The 20,816-nt window shown below is 42.9% G+C and overlaps 1 long non-coding RNA gene across 5 annotated transcripts in view; it reads right to left on the bottom strand.

Annotated features, from left to right (window-relative positions):
- LOC112544034 (uncharacterized) overlaps positions 1-20,816 on the bottom strand; it is a 120,314-nt gene that overhangs the window by 10,432 nt on the left and 89,066 nt on the right. Inside the window, exon 1 of one of the 5 annotated variants that reach the window (XR_003087348.2) lies at positions 10,559-10,901. The exons of the other annotated variants lie outside the window; for them this stretch is intronic. This is a non-coding gene — a long non-coding RNA (uncharacterized LOC112544034). Of the gene's footprint in view, positions 1-10,558; positions 10,902-20,816 lie in introns of those variants that run through there. 5 annotated transcript variants of the gene reach the window in all.

Here is a 20,816-nt window from a genome sequence, read left to right as displayed (position 1 = left end):
CCCATTTAATAGGTGGGGAAACTGAGGCAAAGAGAAGTTCATTGTTTTGGCCAAGATCACAGAGCAAGTTGATGACAAGGCCAGAAATAAAGCCCAGATCTGTTGGTTCCCAGACCAATGCTTTAACTAGATTAAAGTTTTCCAGATAGTTGGTCACAACATCTCAGGTTAGGTAGGATATATCATGAAAGGCAATTAAGAAGGTTGTGAAGCACTGAACTTTTTATTAAATCTAAAACTCCCTGCACACTCTTGTCATTGAAAGTCAGGTATTCTCTGGAAACTTTTTCACACACACACACACACACACACACACACACACACACACACACACACACGATGGGCTTATCGTTCCAGTACTGACAGCTATGCCTACCTTCATGCCTCCAGCTTCCATCCCAGGCACACCACATGATCCATTGTCTACAGCCAAGCTCTCAGGTACAACCGTATCTGCTCCAACCCCTTAGACAGAGACAAACACGTACAAGATCTTCACCAAGCATTCTTGAAACTGCAATACCTACCCGATTAACAGAGCCAGACGTGTACCCGGAAGCCTCCTACTACAAGACAAGCCCAACAAAGAAACCAACAGAACACCACTGGCCATCACCTACAATCCTCAGCTAAAACCTCTCTAACACATTATCAGTGATTTACAACCCATCCTGGAGAATGATCCCTCACTTTCACAGGCCTTGGGAGGCAGGCCAGTCCTCGCCCACAGACAACCCGCCAACCTGAAGCAAATTCTCACCAGCAACTACACCACACCACAGTAACTCTAACTCAGGAACCAATCTCTGCAACAAACCTCGGTGCCACCTCTGCCCACACATCTACACGAGCGACACCACCACAGGACCTAACCAGATCAGCCACACCATCATGGGTTCATTTATCTGCACATCTACCAATGTAATATATGCCATCATATGCCAGCAATGCCCCTCTGCTATATACATTGGCCAAATTGGACAGTCCCTATGTAAAAGAATAAACGGACAAATCAGATATCAGGAATGGTAATATACAAAAACCTGTAGGAGAACACTTCAATCTCCCTGGACACACAGTAGCAGATTTAAAGGTAGCCATCCTGCAACAAAAAATCTTCAAGAACAGACTTCAAAGGGAAACTGCTGAGCTACAGTTCATCTGCAAATTTGACACCATCAGTTTAGGATTAAACAAAGACTGCGAATGGCTAGCCAACTACAAAAGCAGTTTCTCCTCTCTTGATGTTCACACCTCCACATCAGCTGCTAGCAGTGGGCCTCATCCTCCCTGACTGAACTGACCTAGTTATCTCTAGCCTTACTCTTGATTAGTACTCTTTTCTTATGCCTGTATATTTATACCCAGGGCTCGACAAATAATGTAATCTACTTGCCCATGGTGAGTAGATTACAACCCGGAAGAGCCGGCACAGAGTGATCTGCGCATGCACAGACCGCAGAATGGTGCAAAACCATGCAGCTGGCGAGCAAGTCTCGCCACCACTTGGCGAGCCCTATTTATACCTGCCTCTGGAATTTCCACTATATGCATCTGACGAAGTGGGTCTTTGCCCACAAAAGCTTATGCTCCAAAAAAATCTGTTAATCTATAAGGTGCCACAAGACTCCTCATCGCTTTAGCAGATTCAAACTGACACAGCTACCCCTCTGATAGTGGAAATGGGGTAGATTTAGAAGTTAAAATAAAAGAACGAGTTAAAAAATACTTAGAAAAGTTAGATGGCTGCAAGTCACCAAGGCCTGATTACCATGATTTTTCAAAGATGATAGTTAAAGGATCAGATACCTCCTCTATCAGCTCCTTGAGTATTTACTAGGATGCATTTAGTCAGGAGAGACTCCAAAAGACTAAAAAAGGGCAAATATAGTGCCCAGCTATAAAAAGGGAAATAAGAACAACCCAGGAAACTACAGACCAGTCGGTTTAACTTCTGTGCCAAGGAAGATAATGGAGCAAGTAATTAAGGAATCCATCTGCAAACATCTGAAAGATAGTAAGGTGATAGATAGCAGCCAGCATGGATTTGTAAAGAACAAATCATGTCAAATCAATCTGGTAGCTTTCTTTGATAGGATAACAAGTCTTGTGGATAAGGGAGAAGCAGTGGATGTGGTATACCCAGACTTTATTAAGGCATTTGACATGGTCTTGCGTGACCTTCTTATCAATAAACTAGGAAAATGCAACCCAGATGGGGGTACTATAAGGTGGGTGCATAACTGGCTGGATAACTGTTATCAGAGAGTAGTTATTAATGGTTCACAATCATGCAGCAAGACCATAACAAGTGGGGTTTCGCAGGAGTCTGTTTTGGGACCGGACCTGTTCAATATCTTCATCAGTGATTTAGATGATGGCATAGAGAATACAATTATTAAGTTTGCAGATACCACCAGGCAGGGAGAGGTAGCAAGTGCTTTGGAGAATAAGGTCAACATTCAAAATGATCTAGACAAACTAGAGAAATGGTCTGAGGTAAACAGGATGAAGTTTAAGAAGGACAAATGCAAAGTACTCAAATAGTAAGGAACAATCCGTTTCACACATGCAGAATGGGAACCGACCATCTAGGAAGGAGTACTGCAAAAAGGGATTTAGGGTCATAGTGGACAACAAGTTAAACATGAGTCAACACTGTGACACTATTGCAAAAAAAGAAAACATGATTCTGGGATGCATTAACAGGAGTTTTGTGAGCATGACATGAGAAGTCATTCTTCCGCTCTACTCTACACTGATTAGGCCTCAGTTGGAGTATTGAGTCCAGTTCTGGGCACCACATTTCAAGAAAGTTATGAAAAAAAATTGGAGAAGATCCAGAAAAGAGAAACAAAAAATGATTAAAGGTCTAGAAAACATGACTGGAAGAATTGAGCTTGATTAATTTGGAAAAGAGAAGACTTACAGGGGACATGATAGCAGTTTTCAAGTATCTAAAAGGGTGTTTCAAGGAGGAGGGAGAAAAATTGTTCTCCTTGGCCTCTGAGGATAGGACAAGTAGCAATGGGGTTAAACTGCAGCAAGGGAGATTTAGGTTGGACATTAGGAAATACTTCCTAACTGTCATGGTGGTTAAACACTGGAATAAATTGCCTAGGGAGGTTGTGGAATCTCCGTCACTGGAGATATTTAAGAGCAGGTTAGACAGACACCTTTCAGGGATGATCTAGACAGTGCTTGATCCTGCCATGAGGGCAGAGGACTGGACTCCATAAGCTCTCGAGGTCCCTTTCAGTTCTATGATTCTTTTAACTATAAAAAGGTGCTTCTTCCTATGCCCTTAAGCACAATATGTGAAGGTGTGCAACAGTATCAAGACAGACCACATTTTGGCTAGTGCCTTCAACCATCCAAGTAGGATGCTGTCAAAGGTATTGCTGTCTGTAGTCAAACCTGGACTAAGGTTTGGGTTCAAAGTCCATCAAGCCAAAAATCTCGTGAATTACTCTCACGGGGCTTTTGTCCACTTCCACACCAAATGCAGGCAAGGGGATCACTTGAAGGATTTGACCTGGGACTAAAACCACAAAGGCAAACACAGTCTAAACATCCAATCAAGACCCCAACATTTGGAGGAAGGAAAGTTGGGATTCGGGGTGCCAGAATGGAGCCAGCTGATTATTAAAGAGTTATTACAAGCATTTAGTGAATTGTGGGAAAGCTAACCAACAGCAACTGCTGATGTTGCCAAGTGCTCAGGCTTCACTGTCTAAAATGAAGAAGCTCCCCAGGCAAAGAACTGAGACTGTAGTACAGTCACTCCTCTGTCTTTCACATCTTTGTCTTGAACCTGTCTGCTTCATACACTCTCACTCACACCTCACCCCTCTCTGGTACAGGTCCATTAGACATAGACTGAACATTTGTAGTTCCTGATTAATTTGACCCCACTGTTTGCACTTCCAATAGCTATAAATCTCTTCTTTCTTTCATCTGCTGAACATAAATTATAATTTCTGCTTCATTTCATCTTAATTTTATACCTGCTCTTTTCTTCTTGCTTTCTTTCATCTACGGTGCAGAAATGATCCTCACCCCATAACCTGCCCCGCATACAAACACAAACAGATGATTTCACATTTCTTCTGTACAAGCTATTTGACTTGCTTTACCCCGAAATGCTTTCTGATCAAGGCTGGAAGCCAAAATGTTGTATCTAATAGACAGGGCAATATTTTACCAAGCTTTACTTATATACTGAAAATCAATGCAGCACAAAAATTGCTCTGCTACTCTGCTAAATGAATGCAAGATAAACTATTCCTGGCTTACTCTAGTATAAAGAAGCTGCAATGAGAAGATTATATATTCCAAATCATTGCAGCTACCCTCTTTATCATTATTATTGCCTCCATTTTCTACCACATTTTAGAGTAGATTCTAAATGGAATATTAATATTAATTTTTCTTCTTCGTGAGAGTTAGGATAATTTGGGATAATTAAGAGAGTGGGGTGTAAGAGAACCCATTGCGGGGTTATAAATCTCCAAAGACCATTTTAGTTTTGCATTTTACTTCCGCAGAAAAAAATGTAAATGCTTCAATTAGTGTGAAAATCAGGAGCTGCCTCCCTCATTAACAAAGAGGCCTCTAACCTCTCACCTTGTCCATAGCTGAACTGGAGGATTTGGGAGCAGGGCTGGGAGGAGAAGTGGGAGAGCTTTGAAATGGGGAACTTGGCACATTTCCTTAATGCAGATACAGCTTAAAAGGAAGTAGGAAATCATTTTTTTCCCCGAATATAATGTGTGTGTGTGTATATATATATATATATATATATATATATATATATATATATATAATTTTAAAAGCTTATCTACAGGAGCTGGTGACCCATTGTTTGTGATAGGGACACTGCTGCATGTAATAAGAATTTTACAATAGGCTTGAAGCCAAGATAACAGAGCAATGCATATGAAACACTGGGATGAATACACTAAATGTAAATTCTCTGTGTTTCATAACAAACCTGTCAATAGGGAAGACAAAAAAAAAGTTTCTCTGCTGTACTGTGCTGTCCTACAGTTGAAGCAGTCTGAAACCTTCTAAATGATTATTGGAAACAATTTATACATCCGTGGAATGTTACAGATCTGTCTTCAGAAATGCTAGTCTTAAAAACCAAGTAATTCGATGGGAAATTATTCTTATACTGGCATTTAACCCCTGCTAGTCCATGGTTACCCAGGGAGGCAGACATGGGCAGCAGGTATAAGAGGCGGGAAAGGCAATGCAAAACTGGGAGGCATGGAGCCACTCACACTCCACCTCCAGCTTCAGCATGGTTCCCACACTTCAGCTGTGCTGAGGTTGGGGAGTCTGTGCACTGCCTGCTCACCCCATGCTCTGGGGCTGGGGAAGGCTGAGGCCATGGTCCGCCCCATGCTCCAGTGCCAGGGAAGCTCCTGTAGGAGGCTGGAGCTTGCCCCTACAGTAGAGGAGAGGCTCAGTTCCCATGGTGGGGCAAGGCCTCAAGCAGAAGGGACAGGGCTGGGATTTTGCCTCTCCCAGCCCTAAATTCATCCACCACCCATGGAGGCACATATAAGCAACTGCCTGATATACTAATTCTGCATGGGACTGAATGGAACAATTTTTATACAGCTTTCCATTTTGCACACATTCATTTCTGTTTGAGTGGAAATATCTGACAGATTATTTCATCTCTTATGTGGAGAAAAACTATGTGTGCAAAGTAAATAAGCACATTTATGTACTTGACCCCTCTGAAGTGTTTTGTCATTATATAAATATACGATTACCTATCCCCCTCCCAAAAAATGCAGTAAGTCAGGGTTACTCAACACATAGGCCGCATGCAGCCCACAGCACGGTTTGGGTTTACGCGGGGTTTAACACACCGTCCACAGGTGGGATCCTTTGAACATGGCCTCTACCGGGAACATGCTCCACAACAGTGAGGTGTTTCCCAAGTGAGGTGAGCATTGAAAGAAGAAAGCAGACGGACTGGCTGGAACAAATAGGTACAGGGTGTTGGGGTTTATAGCTCCTAGGGAGGTGGTGCCGGGAGTTCTGGGGTATTGTGGGAAGTGCTTTGTATTCATGACCCCCGGAAAGAAGATATTTGCATATATTGGCATGTATATGCAACCACACCTAAGTTGTGGCCCTCAGCATGTCCTGTGAGTATCACTGTGGCCCCAAAGTTGAGTAGCCCTGCAGTAAGTCATAATTTGTACTGAAGCCCTAACCTTAGATTTTTCGACCTATTGATGTTTACTCTTGATTCAGATGAGGAGCTTCTAATGTATGTGCTCTGGAGTGGGGCCTTATTTCTTTGTAATTTGTGGGGCACTTAAGCCAAAGCGGCTGTGATCGGTCATTGAGACTCTCCCAGCTTTTACTAGACGACAAAAAACAGATATCAAAATGGGAGGTTTTGCCTGAAGATGGGGCTGGGGCTCTGTTTGATGTCTGATTCGGACCACCCACAAGTTCATCACCATGTAGCTCCAGTGATGTCAGGGCAGTTACCCCTCTCTACTCCCATGTAAGTGAGAAGAAAATCAAGTCATTAGAGTACCACCTATAAAAGCCAGATTGCCTGTGCTAGCACACATGGGCTACCAAATGCATGGACTTATAAGAAATGGGTAGCATGACTATTTGAACTTCGTCTTCCATTGTGTGGCTTTGCAAGATTACCAGTTCCAAACCGACCAGGTTCTGCTGGCCAGCTTCCATCACTTCTGTGGCACTAGCAGGCCAGCTGCCAGCTCTTGCTCATGCTGGAGGCGTTAGCTAAGACCTAATAGCCTCGTAGCTTGAGAACAGATCAGGTTACCTATTGTTTAGTTTTGCTTAAAATACCTATTAGTCTTCCAAGAACGTATTTAGTGTTTAGACTCTATGAATGTTGCTGCATGCATTAATCTCATAATAGCTATATCCCATTTTATAAGCTACATCCCATTTAAGTGTTTGTGCTGCAACTGTGAACCCAGAGACAGAGGAAAAACATTACCTAGTGTGAAGTACTAGATTGCCACTGGCATTGCTGTCACCTGCCTAACATGAAAAGGCCAGCAAAACATTGTGGAAAACCAAAGGACAAAAGAATGCATTGATTGCTGATTGCCACCACCGCCACCACCGCCACCACAACAAGTTGGGTGCAGGAATTTCTCTGACAAGAACACACTGTATCTTTTTTCACTCTTTGAACTCTGAAGGACCGGAGATTGTAAAATGAAGCCAGAACTCCCCAGAGCTGCCTCCGGGGGTTGCCCTGAAAGACACTTGAAATAGACAGATCACTGACATTGTCACTCTCAGAGTTGAGATACACACGTAAATTACTAACTCATGTTTGCTTAAATAATTCTCCTCCCTTTTTCCTAGTTAATAAATCTTTGGATAGTTTATTGCAGGATTGGCTACGGGCATTGTCTTTGGTGTAAGATTTAGGGTTCTAATTGATCTGGTACTGGAAGCAGCCCGAATGTGGTGGTAGGATATATGTGTGTGCGCGCATGTATGCGTGCAACCATTTATTACTAAGTCTAGTTTATCTGGATGGTGAGGCAGACGAATGTCCAGGGGGGACTGTCTGTGACTGCAGAGTAAGACTGTTATAAGCATCCAGGAGTTCACATTTGTTACCAGGTGGATGCAATCTAAGTATAGAACACACTGCCAGTTTTGAGTGTCTGCCCTGTTTTTGACAGTGTGTCCTGTGGTAGGCACTCTCAGTTGTGAGCCAATCCAGATAGTATGGCAACCTCTTCTCCTGTTTGTGAACTCTTCTATCCAATTCAGATTCTTGTGTCCCCGTCACTGGGGTATCTAGAAAAAGAATCTGTTTGTTTGTTGTTTTTTTCCTTCTTCATTCCAAGCGACTGAGATAAAGGCACATCCTGGATCTGATCATTAGCCATGGTGGGCTAATTAACCTGATTTCCTCATCTAAAACCAGCAGGATTAGAAAAGTGCAAACATTACAAGAACTTGAGCGGTCAAGGAGAACTCTTGAAATGAAAGCCTGAGCCTCTTCTCACTTACATTAGTAAATCAATGAGGTCAACTGTCTTGCTCTGGATTTACGCAGAACAAGAGTTTGACCTATCAGGGTTGATTTTGATGTTATGCAGACCGATTTTAAAAGCCGGATATCTCCACTGATGTCCGACAGCTTATATTTGATTCAAACTCACATAAGCAAGATCAGAACTAGGTTCCAGCTGCCTACATAAAATCCAAGTCACAATGTAGGAACCATACTACTGCTTACTAAAGAAAATGGGAGGCATGGAGGCCTGCTGACCATGAGCAGCACATTTGGGCTGCACACATTCAAGACAGCTTACCAGTGTGGTAAATTCAAGGCTTATAATCACCTCAAGTTTAGTGAGAAATTAGGTGACTTCTGAAGGTTCAGACACCCAAATTCTTCACATTTTTTAAATGAAACATGCCATTGTGCAACTACAATTCCTTTCCTTTTCCTGGTAACTCCTTCTCCTTTAGGATACATACAGATACACCACAGAGAACCCCGATTTGCAATCTAATTCGAACACCCACTCTTTGTGTCCAAGTGTTCTGAAGAGTAGGATAGTGAATCAAGAATGGCTCTTCATCATTTGAATAACAACTGCCTTGGAGTACTTTCAAACTACCTTGAAATCCAAGCTCCATATTAGGTGTGAGATTTGATTAGGACACTGCAGCTTGCCACGGCTATGTTACACAATAAGGTTCTACTGTAACATTTCTCATTTAAAGACTGCAGGTGTTAGCAGTGAGGAAGAAATTGGGACAGAAAATTAAAGGTATTACAGAAGCTGAGATTTATAAAAGGACCTACTGGGAACAATTTTAGTAATCACCATTTAATAGCAAGGGAAATAAACAAAGAAGTGTGTGATTGATGTTAAACAAGAAAATATTTGAGTCAGATTGAGACAGGCCCAAAATGGAACCCTGGAAACAAACCCAGTCTCCAAATTCTTTAGATGATGATGATTACGACAATACCTAACCAGCATCAGGGCCTCATTGAGATGGGCACTACATAAACACGTACTCTGAAACAGCTGCAACACCTAAAGCATTCCATCAACGAACTAAATTGTGAATTTTCCACAATCCTCTTTCATGGGGTAACAGAGCTGTGTTGCCCAGAGAGTAGCCCTCTCCCCAAATAAGCTGTGATTCGGTGACACAATCTGCATCCTGGTTTCCCCTTACTCCGGAGTAAAGTGATAAGGGATGTTTCCTGAGCCAAGCTCTATTCTAGGCTATCCTTGTCCCAGTTTGACGACAAAGCTCTGCTGGCCTGTATAGGCAGAAGGATGGTGGTGTTCGATGAACCAAGAATCTGCTCTCTTCTCACCCTTTTTTGCCCTCTCCCTACTACATGTTCAGGGGTAGATGGAATTTAATAACCACATGGAAACTGCTTTCCCTTCTGCACTGTTACTCTCAGTACTGGTAGCTGGGGAAGGGACGGTAAGAGGATGTGTTGCATTCCCTTATTCCCCTACATGAATATGCATGGCAGGCCACAATCTGGACCTAACTAGAGAAAACAGACAAAAGGCAAGAGAAGCAGAAGATTGGGAACTGAGGCAAAAAAGGAATGTTGAACAAAACACCTGACCCAGAGAGACTGTAGTCACAACAAGGGGGTAGGAGCAAAGAAAAACATTGTCACAAAAACGTGAGGCTGCCCTTGTGACATAAAATCAACCCTTCCAAATGGCCTATAACAAAAATCAAACAGGGCTCTAAGTTATGGAAAGCAGAATGTTGATCTTTCAGTGAAAGCATGCAACACATTACAACACGTAGCTGTAAGTCAGCTTTGCTAGCACAAATAACAAAATTCATAGATTTTGAAGGCCAAAAGGAACAGCTCCGATCATCTAGTTTGACCTCTCCTATAAACACAAGCCACAGAACTTCATCTGAAACATTTCTGAAGCGACAGGGATTATTCTTCTTTACTACAGAAGAGCCCCCCTTAAATTATATCTGAACATTATTCTTAAGGGAACTGATTTGTGTTAGACTGAATTGTTCTACTGCACAGAAGGAGCAGTCAGAAAGTGATGAGTAACTGTTAAAACAAAACTGCATTAACAATACTCAGTTGGTGGCAGGAAGTAAGCTTCTGGCTGGGCATGGGGCATGCAACCCTCCAGCTGGTGCTAATGCTGAGGTTCTTATTGAAATTTTTACTCCTTCCTGCTCAAGCAGAGCTCATGTTGATTTCCTGTCACCCACTGAGCATTGTCACTGAAGTCTTGTTTTAACAGTTACTCATCACTTCTCTTGGCCACAGACTCAGAAGTAACCGATACCAACAAAACACAGTTGTTTTAAATACACTACAGCATTCTTTTAGTTTTCTTACTGTTCCCACAACAAAACAGGTCAGCCTGCAACCCGGTAAGTTCCTTTCAGAATGCAGAAGTCTAACAACAGATAGCTGAATTCAGGCTGATGTTATTCTCTGCTCTGGCTAGACTGGCTCACCACCTATACATAGTATAATGCAAAATATACGTACTTCTGAATCAGAAGCCACCGGTGCCCTGCAGGGGAAAAGGGCAGGGAGCAGAATGACAACATTGAGATCCAGCAATTAAAATCCTGGGGGCGGGGGGAAGGCACATGACTCATCTGAGGGACACATGACCTCTCATGCCCCCTCATACGTTGCCTGTGCACTGAATAGTACTGCTTAGACAGCCATCACTGTGAGCATTGCTTGATTTGATTTTGTTCTCCTGTGGAGGATGATCCTCTAAGCAATGAGGCCACTACCAGGAAGTCAATGAGAGGTTGCCTGAGTAAAGCATGAATACAAAATAAGTAGCGATTTTAACGGCAATGTGTATTTCAGGGCACCATTTCAACTGTGGCCATGCCAAGTTACAAACCCAGTTTTCATGGGGTTCTGCCTCAACAACAGCAAGTTACTTACAGATGGAAATCTGTGTTCTACTTTTATTATATTATATTATTATTACTACTTCTCCCAAGAGCCTGGGAACCCTTGCCAGAGATTTATTTATTTTTTTAATAGTGGGACCGGTGTCTAACACTGACAGAGAAGAGAACCTAGAGTTGGTCAGACACCCCTCCCCCCCCAAGAACCATTCCCAGGTCTGTCACATACTCTGCAAATCAGTTAAGCACCTTGCATCTTAATTTTGCCTCCTGTAAAATGGATCTACTACTACTCCCATATGTCAGAAGAATGGCTGGAGACTTTATTAGTCACTTGCAATATGATCTGAAACCCTTGAGGGAATGAATTATACAAACAAGTATTATTATTCTCTCGGTCTGAGAGGACACCATATGTTCTGAAATTAGGGAGATTTTGCAACTATTTGTCATTGCTTAAGAGGAGAGGGAACATTGCTCCCCCACACACCCACAACATAATCCAAGTGTTGTGTTTATTTTTGCCTCTCTGAAGATGCCCCTTACGTATTTCCCAAATATAGTGATCGGTATGAACCTGTAGAATTAGCAGCATCGCCTCCGTTGACGTCTTTTTTTTTTTCTTTTCCTTGACTTTCCACCCTTGATCCTGGTGTCAGTTACCACAAGGACTACATGATGGCTTGTGAAAACAGTGAGGCAGCTAAGTGCAGCAGCTGTCAGGAAGATGGAATGAGAGGAGGCCAAGAATCTGGGGATAGGACTTGTGATTGTGGTCAGGCGATAGGCACAGGCTCCTGTGCCTGCCGCACAAGTCCAGGACACCTGCTGCGGCAGGACCAGCTGCAATCCAACAAAGGAAGTATTGTGTCTTCTGGATGCTCAGCCACTTATTTTTTCTATATTATATCTATCCATCTTACTAAGGATATGGCTCAAATAAATTTGCATCAGTGGTTTGCTGAGGGTTTTTCCCCCAAAGAATCATAATTTAATTACTGTTATTATCTTCCTAAGAGCTGTCCAGCATGTTTTTCCAGTGGTTTATTTAAAGCATACCTAAGAGACATCGATAGCAATGGATTGACTGGTTAAAGACTGCAGTCCTGGTATTTCTCTAGCAGAACTGGGGTAAAAATAATAGGTCTCTTCAAAATCAATCATGAATATTCTCTTATTGTATTTTCTGACCCATGCATAGCATTCACAGCACATCATTATAAAGAAAAGCAGTTAGTAGATCTATAAAAAGACAACTGCAGACCTAGTTACTATAAGCCCTTTGTCGAAAAAAATAAAATACTTTGAAATGACACTATTAAAAAAAATGACACTATAAATTAAAAAAAAATGACACCTTGGTTTAAAAAGTCCATATTTCATAATAGGCTTGATGTTTCATATAGTCTTACATAGTTGTACAATATTGAACAAATTCTCAAACTATTAAGCAGATACGATATTGAAAAAGAAGTAACCCAGTAACCCCTTCAAAAGCCAACAACAAAACCATAATGTTTTATATCAAACACACAGCACCACATTTACATGGACAAAAAAAAATAGGTTCCAAATAGAGAATAATGTTTATTCTATTTATTTTTTCTTGTAAATCCCACAGTCGTTTGCCCTGTGATTTGTGTACTCACTCTTAGAAAAAACCGAAGGGAAAAGGTGGGGGGAGATGAACCACAACTTAAAAAAAAAAATAACATTTTCCCAATCTGTTTAGCTATTGCTGTGAATACATTTCAGTATTCCTAGTTGCTTCATTAATTGTTTGAGTAATTAGCACATGAATGCTTTGTCCAGTCTGAGTGTTTTTGCCATTTGCTAGGTCATAAATCACAGTCTTTTTTCTACTTCCTTCCTTTCTACTTAGGAAAAGACTAACATCAGAACCTAGCCTATGATGAAAAGGACTGTACATGAAGTGCATAGATTTGCAGTAACCTCTCTCACCCCTTCCATACGTCACACTTCCACCACCCCAATCCAAATACAAGCAAAACAAGGTTTCTCTTAAAGTGTAATAAAGACACCTTTTAATTGTTTAAACAAAAGCTGCGGTAAATCATGAGCCACTTTCAGATTCAGGCCCCTCAAGGTCACAGAGTTGTATATGTGGTTATATAATCTTGGTTTTTCGAAGGTCAGCAGGAAAAAATGTATAATTCTCCTTTTGGCCTTCTCAAGCTCTGGAGTAATCTGATGCTGCAAGAATCAATACATTCTTGAGACACCGTTCCATGGAAAATGTAAACCTTAATGTTATCTGATATTTGGGTTGTACAAACTGAAGCAAATTGCAGAAACTATAATCCCAGGCTGTGAATCACTGCTACAGATCTAATCAGTACCACTCTTTTCTGTCCATCAGCTCGGTTCTTTGTATGGCAATGGAAGGATGAGTTACATATTAGTTTTGATTTTCTTTATTGGGATTCCTTGGTGGCTGGAAGACTCCAATGTGACCCAACCATATCCACAGACAAATCCAGTTTGCTAGTTTCTCTCCAGTACATATGAATATTCTTAATCCCTCTAGGAAAACAAAGGAGGCTCAAAAATTCACTCAGTATAAATCCATAATAAATGTTGTCTCCAACCCCCATTCCACTCCACTTTAAAAGCAGATACTGAAATTCCTTACTAAGGAGAAGATCCAGATTATTTAATAATGAAGATTGTTGAGCAGAGCCCACCAAAGCAACAAGAGGGATACCCAATTAATTGAGGGATGGACTGTAGAACCCAGAAATTATCACATGCCAGAATGACAGCCCTGGAGAAATGTGTTGAAACTGCTCCTTAGCTAAAGGAACTCAAGCAGCAGCTGACTTGGAAGTTCTACCCATATTGATGATAGAAAAATTCATTCACCAGCTTCATGCATTCTTTGGTCATACATTCCAAAGCTGGAAGGGACCACTGTGATTATCTAATTTGATCAAAGGCTTGAAATTAGATGAAGGTTTCTAACCATCAGAGGAGTGAAGCTCTGGAACAGTCTTCTAAAGCAGTGGAGGCAAAAAAACCTAACTGGCTTCAAGACTGAGACACGTTCATGGAGTGGATGGTATGTAGCCAAACTGCTAGTAACAAAACTCTCCAGTGGCTGGAGATAAGGAGGCCTCTGAATTATTATCGAGTTTTTTTCCAAGCTGTCTGGCTCAGGCAGGAGGGTGTCTTTCAAATATTTGCAGGGTTCAAATGATTGCCATATTTGAAGCCAGTAAGGAATTTTCATCCATCTCAGATTTGTAGAAACCCCAAGAATTTTTCACTTTCCTCTGCAGCATGGGGTTTGAGTCACTTGCTGGTTTAAACTAGAGTAAACAATGGACTCTGTCTATTTGAGGGCATCAGTAACTCAGTTCAGTTATAGGTCTATTTCAGGAGTGTATGGGCATGATTCTCTAGCCCAGTGGTTCCCAAATTTTTCGGCATCACACCCCCTTTTGATTTTTGAGAAAACCTCACACACACACACTCCCAAAAAATAGCAGCAAAACTTGTTAAGCAAAAAAAAAAAAAAAAAAAAAAAAAAAACCTGACCAGGGCCGAAAAAGATAGCAGCAAAACTTGGGGTGGGATTGATGGGGGAGGAAAGGGCTGGGTCACCTCCCACCCCCCTGGAATTTCTTCACGCCCCTCAGGGGGGCACACTTCCCAGTTTGGGAATCCATGTCTAGCCTGTAATGTGCAGGGGGTTACGCTAGATGATCATCAGCTTGTCTTTTGCCTGAGCAAGTGGTTTATCCAGATTTGGTCTCAAACACATTTCAGACCTAATCTCAGTTTATGTTTGTAACTTTCCTACACACATTTCATCATAATACAGGCAGTCCCCGGGTTACGTACAAGATAGGGACTGTAGGTTTGTTCTTAAGTTGAATCTGTATGTAAGTCGCAACTGGCGTCCAGATTCAGCCGCTGCTGAAACTGATCAGTTTCAACAGCAGCTGAATCTGGACGCCAGTTCTGACTTACATACAGATTCAACTTAAGAACCCCAGGCATCCCCAAGTCAGCTGCTGCTGACACTGATCAGCGGCTGATTCCAGGAAGCCTCGGGGCAGGGGCTTCCTGTAGTCAGCCACTGGTCAGTTTCAGCAGCGGCTGACTTGGGGACGTCTGGGGCAGAGCAGCTGGGGTGCTGCCGGATTGGTCCAGTAGCGCCAAGGAGTGGTGCTGCGGGACCAACCGGCAGCACCCCACCTGCTCTACCAAAGGCCCGGGGCTTTGCTCCACATCTCCCTGGTCTGCTGGAGAGGGGGCACTAGCTGTGCCGCCCCCCCAGCAGACCAGGGACACGGGGAGCAAAGCCGCAGTGGCGGCAGGGTGCCGCGCCTCTGAGGCTTTGCTCTGGCAAAGCCTCAGAGGCGCGGGACCCCTCCACCTCCCAGCTTTGCTCCAGGTGTCCCTGGTCTGCTGAAGACGGTCCCCAGCAGACCAGAGGCACCAGGAGCAAAGTGGCAGCGGCGGCGGGGTGCCGCGCCTCTGAGGCTTTGCTCTGGCAAAGCCTCAGAGGCGCGGGACCCCTCCGCCTCCCCGGCTTTGCTCCCGGTGTCCCTGGTCTGCTGGAGATGGTCCCCAGCAGACCAGAGTCACTGGGAGCAAAGCGGCAGCGGCAGCGGAGTCCCGCGCCTCCCCGGCTTTGCCACAGCAAAGCCTCAGAGGCGCGGGACCCCTCCGCCTCCCCGGCTTTGCTCCGGGTGTCCCTGGTCTGCTGGAGACGGTCCCCAGCAGACCAGAGGCACCGGGAGCAAAGCGGCAGCGGCGGCGGGGTGCCGCGCCTCTGAGGCTTTGCTCTGGCACCCCGCCGCCGCTGCCGCTTTGCTCCAGGTGTCCCTGGTCTGCTGGAGATGGTCCCCAGCAGACCAGGGGCTCCTGGAGCAGCTTTTCTCGCCCCGGAGGTCGAGGTGGCGGGACCGCTGCGCTCTGGGCGGTCCCGCTGCCTGCGAGCTCCGGGGCGAGAAAGCCCTGTTTGTAAGTGTGGATCCGACATAAGTCGGATCCGCGTAACTCGGGGACTGCCTGTATTGACAAGTAAGTGATTCGTTTTCCTGTGATACCCCACCAGGGATATTTTGTACAAAGACTATGACAACAGGGTGTATGGGTGCATTCAGTTATTCCCACCATCTTGTTCCACACAGCCACCAAGAAGCCTCTCATGTGGTTGAAACTTTTGGTGTCAGGACTTCTCTGTGGCAAGCCAGGCTGTGACTATTGTACTTTGATTGCCACACACTAACTAGCCACACTGAAAGTTCCATAGCATACTGTGACCATTTCAATCGCCTCAGAGAGCACACTACAGAACTTCTAGTGCATGGCAGCAGAGTCCATACAGCCAGTTACTGCATGGCAGGTTAGTCTGCTGTAGATCAACCCCCCTGGCTCACACTGCATGAATTCTCTGTGGAAACACTCTGTTAGAACTTGGAGCCATAAAAGCGAAAACCCCAACATCTGTTCTAAGCCAGGTTAGGCTTATTATTAAACTTTTATATATGCTCGAAGACCACAACCAGACCGAGCCCCATTGAACTAGTATACACATATAGTAAGTGACAATCCCCACCCTAAAGAGCTTTCTCTCTGAAAGACAAGACGTCTGTTTCATGCACCTGTTGAAGCAGGTCACTATAACAAACAAATATAATAGGATGTAAACAATCCTTAGTCAGTCAGTAGCAGAGATCAAAACTCTGCAGCTGACTTGCCATCGTCAATTAGTACTTTATGCATTGCAGAAAAGGCGAGTTTTAAAGAGGGACTTAGAGAAAGACAAGGTAGTGGCTTGGCAAAGTAGAAGACATGGTAAAAAGGTCAAATTCCTATGTATCTACACTACAGCCACCTCCATTGCCAATACCGGTGCTGCTGTTAAAGCAAAGGAACTAGCTTGGCCACGATAGACACATCTGTCACCATTCAAGGGAACTGCACTTGTGGTCTCATTCTGCGGGCTCTCGAGGGGACCTGCTCTAAGCTTCTCCTCTGCCTTCATCTGTCTTGGGAAGATCCACATCTCTCTACTTCTTAACTAGGATTTTCCAGGCTCCATTGTTTGCTGTCTGTCCTGAATTTTCTTGCAAAGCCAGACTGTCTGAAAGGCAGTGCTTTATTTTCTCTTTAAAGGCCATTAACAGTGTATTTGCCTGCACCTTCAGCTTTTTATAAGCAGGCACATTTATTCTTATGGCAGAAGCATTAAAATTACAAGAACCTGCATGCACACTAAAAAAGCATACCAGAGATCACTCCACCACCAACCTTGGGCTCTGGTTGGTGGCAGTTCTTCAAAACCCACAAGTAGGCAATATGTTCATGACTGTCTCACCTTCAGATCTGAAAAATCAGGAATAATTCAGTCTTCCCTTTATGGACTTTGAGCGGGGGCTCATGTAACAGGTGATTGGCAGACAGTGGTTCAGTCCTCAAGGGGGTTAGCTTCCAAGTGCTCTGATTTTGTATACCTGGAGGTGAGGAATTTGTGTTCATTTCCCACTAGAGATTTTTCCAGGAACATTTTGTTCCAAGAGACATTATTGTCTAGCATTTGTTCAATATAGTCCTTTGAACCCCCATGTCTCACATCTGTCACCTCTCTCTTTCTCAATACATTGCATACAATCCCAGACCACAATCCAGAAACCATTCATTTAATACAATGGTATTACCCCCTAAAATACTTAAACTTAATTTAATAAAGTCTCCTAATGATGCTACAGGAAACTGCCATATCTGTCACAGTATCCTTGGATGCTTCTGTAATATTTCATTAATTCCTAAGAAGCCTTTTCTTTTTAAAAACAGAGCGCACATGACATTTTAAGTTTTTAAAGAGGGAAGTCTCTTAGAGCTAACATATAATGAAAGCCTGGAATTCAAAAGGTCCTGAGAAGAGAAGAAAGCTATAGATTCAAAGGGGAATTTCCCATGAGGTGAAGTCTTTAAAGAACACACAGTGGAATCTTAAAATGAATTCTTCTTCAAAAGCAGAAAAGGCCTCTCCACATCCAGCCAGCCCCGCCAATCTGAGCTAAGATCCCCAAAACTCTCAGAGTGAAACAAGTGACTTGTACACCAATTAATTCGAAGGGGGTGTGTATATCTTGGCATGTAGGAGGGAGAAGGTGACGAAAAATAAGATATTTGCTCGATGAGAAAAATAAAATTGAAAGAATAATCCACACAATGTCCTTAAAATAAAATTAAAAAGCAGATGTTTGAATGCTTCACAGTTTGAGCATATTTATTGTGTAACTGTATGGAAAATAACATACCTTCCCAAATATCACTTTTTCCAATGACTAGGCAGTTATATTTCTTCATAAGATAAAATCTTTTAAAAAGAGATCAGACAAACTCATCCTGTATTCCCATCCATGTGATTGTGATTAGAGACAAAATCTCACTCTTACAGTGAGACTGTGGGTTCCTGCTCCTTGTGTCAGACTGGAAAAACCAGCAGTTTATTATGGTGGTTATTTCTTGCAATTCAGGCCATTACTGCTCTGAAACATAAAGCAATTCCTATTTCACCTCAAGTACTAGTCTGTGGATTCAAAATGTGCGTCCTAAGTCTTAATCTACAGAACGTCTGACCTGACTGACTAAGAAATAAATCCGAACAAAGCACAGCCAGAAAAGAATTACAATAAGTTCCCTGCATCACTTCAGGCCATATTCATCAAGCAGTGGCTTATGAATACTACAGACTGAAAATATGCAGGAGTTTCATACAGACAGACTTTGGGGATTCCCACTGCCTTTATTTACTCCCAGTTCCTCAAAAACCAGGCCTGCTCCTCAGTTGGTGTAAATCAGCATAGCCATCTGCTAGTTCATTGGAAAAACTTCCCTAAAATAATGCTAATCGTGATTTTTTGCATGCTACCGTCTGATATGGAAATGCCTGTGCTAGGCACTATTCCTAAGCCAAACACTTAGGCCGTGTCTAAACTACACCCCTCTGTCAGAGGGATGTAAATTAGATGTTTCAAAAGTGCAAATGAAGCGGGGATTTAAATATCCCATGCTTCATTTGCATAATCATATTCTGGCGTTGTTTCGAACAAGCGCCATTTTGAAACTGAAACCGCAGTTTAGATACAGTTTTTCCAACAACAGGGTGATTTTTCGAAAGATCGTACAGGATCGCCTTGTTGTTGGAAAAACTGCATCTAAACCGCGGTTTCAGTTTTGAAATGGCACTTGTTCGAAACAATGCCAGAATGTTATTATGCATATGAAGCATGGGATATTTAAATCGCTGCTTCAGTTGCACTTTCGAAACGTCTAATTTACATCCCTCTGCCAACACAGGGGTGTAGTTTAGATGTAGCCTTAGATGCCCAGTCTTCAGTACTCACATAGGGTGAAAACATGAGGTACACTCTCAGGGGAAAAGTTTTAAGCTATGCCTGTAAGAGATTGAGCACAGAATCTCTCAGCCCAGGGAACAGGGAGATAAGGGGACTTTCAAATTACTTTGTACCCTCTGAATTTTGGGCTGTTTGGGGTAATTTAGACAGCCACAGGTGCTGCCTCGGTTACAGGAGCCTGTTGCTGGCCACCTGTGCAGCAGTAGCAGGCATCCAACATCTCCACAGCACTCAGTGGTGCTGGGATGTGATTCAGCCCAAGCCCTAGCACCTCCCTACATCAGGGTTTGCAATGGAGTCCTCAGAGGATAGCCTACAGCTTTCCGGCTTCAATTCTGAGCAAGGGGGATTTATCCCAGGGTAACATCTGGGGCTTTATAAAGCTCCTTTGCACAACTCACAGGGACGGTGAGCCTCACCCTCAGGTTATCAGAGAAACCAACAGCAGTAAAAGCTGTAGGATTCAATTCAGACATTTGAGTTAGTCACTGTTATTTGTAAAGGGTTTAGGCTTCAGTGATTTCATACTGAATTCATTTATTACATGTCTTCAATCTGTAAGAGATTTATGCACTAATGATGTATTTCTCCTTTACTGCACACTACATTAGTTATTTGTAATCCCTATTTTACGTATTGCCATTTGATATGTTTTTAAAAGTTTAAAAGGGAGTTTGAGACGTGCAGGAGTGACAGCCATAGATTCAGGTATGCTCTATCCAAGGAAAAGATTCAGCTACATGCATTTTTCCCCACTCTGCAACTACCTATTCTTGAAAAAGACTACCTCAAAGAAGCTATGCTTCAGTCTCCATACACTTGCAAGCAGTGTTGTTCCCTATAAATTGTGTGATTTTTATCTCAGGAGAAACTTTATGCTGTCCAGCTGATTAGCAGAATGCCCACAGCTAGGTTTTGTGTTTCTATTGGTGGTGCACATTTGTACATCCCTCAGTCCACATAAAATGTATTTGCACATGGATGGAAAAGATCAGAGGGAACATTGCTTGCAAGTCCTTCGTTTTTGCTGCAAGGCCACTGCAGAAAAGTTAAATGAATTCTTTGCATTGGTCTTCACTAATGCCCACATCAGAGCTATCCTTTTTGGAGACAAATCTGAAATACCATCCCACACTAATGTACCAGTAGTGGAAGTTTTAGAACAAATTGAGAAATTAAAGAGCAACAAACCAGCAGGACCAGATAGTAGTTCTGTAATTTCATATTTGAGTTCCTTTAGTACTCTTGGGTGAATACTAACTGCAGTATGCAATCTATTGCTGAAATGAGCTTCTGTCCCAAATGACTAGAAGGTAGTTAGTGTAACACTAGTTTTTTTTTTTTTAAAGGGCTCCAAAGGATAGTGAGCCTAAAGCTGGAATCAGGAAATTTGGTAGAAACTATAGTGAAGAATGAATTCTCAGACACACAGATGAACATGATATATTGGGGAAGCACCAACATTACTTTTGTAAA

The sequence above is a fragment of the Pelodiscus sinensis genome, chromosome 3, assembly GCF_049634645.1.
Source record: "Pelodiscus sinensis isolate JC-2024 chromosome 3, ASM4963464v1, whole genome shotgun sequence".
In the NCBI taxonomy this organism is placed as follows: domain Eukaryota; kingdom Metazoa; phylum Chordata; order Testudines; family Trionychidae; genus Pelodiscus; species Pelodiscus sinensis.
The sequence above is the reverse complement of the archived record's forward strand: the minus strand, read 5'-3'. Positions and strand labels throughout refer to the sequence as shown.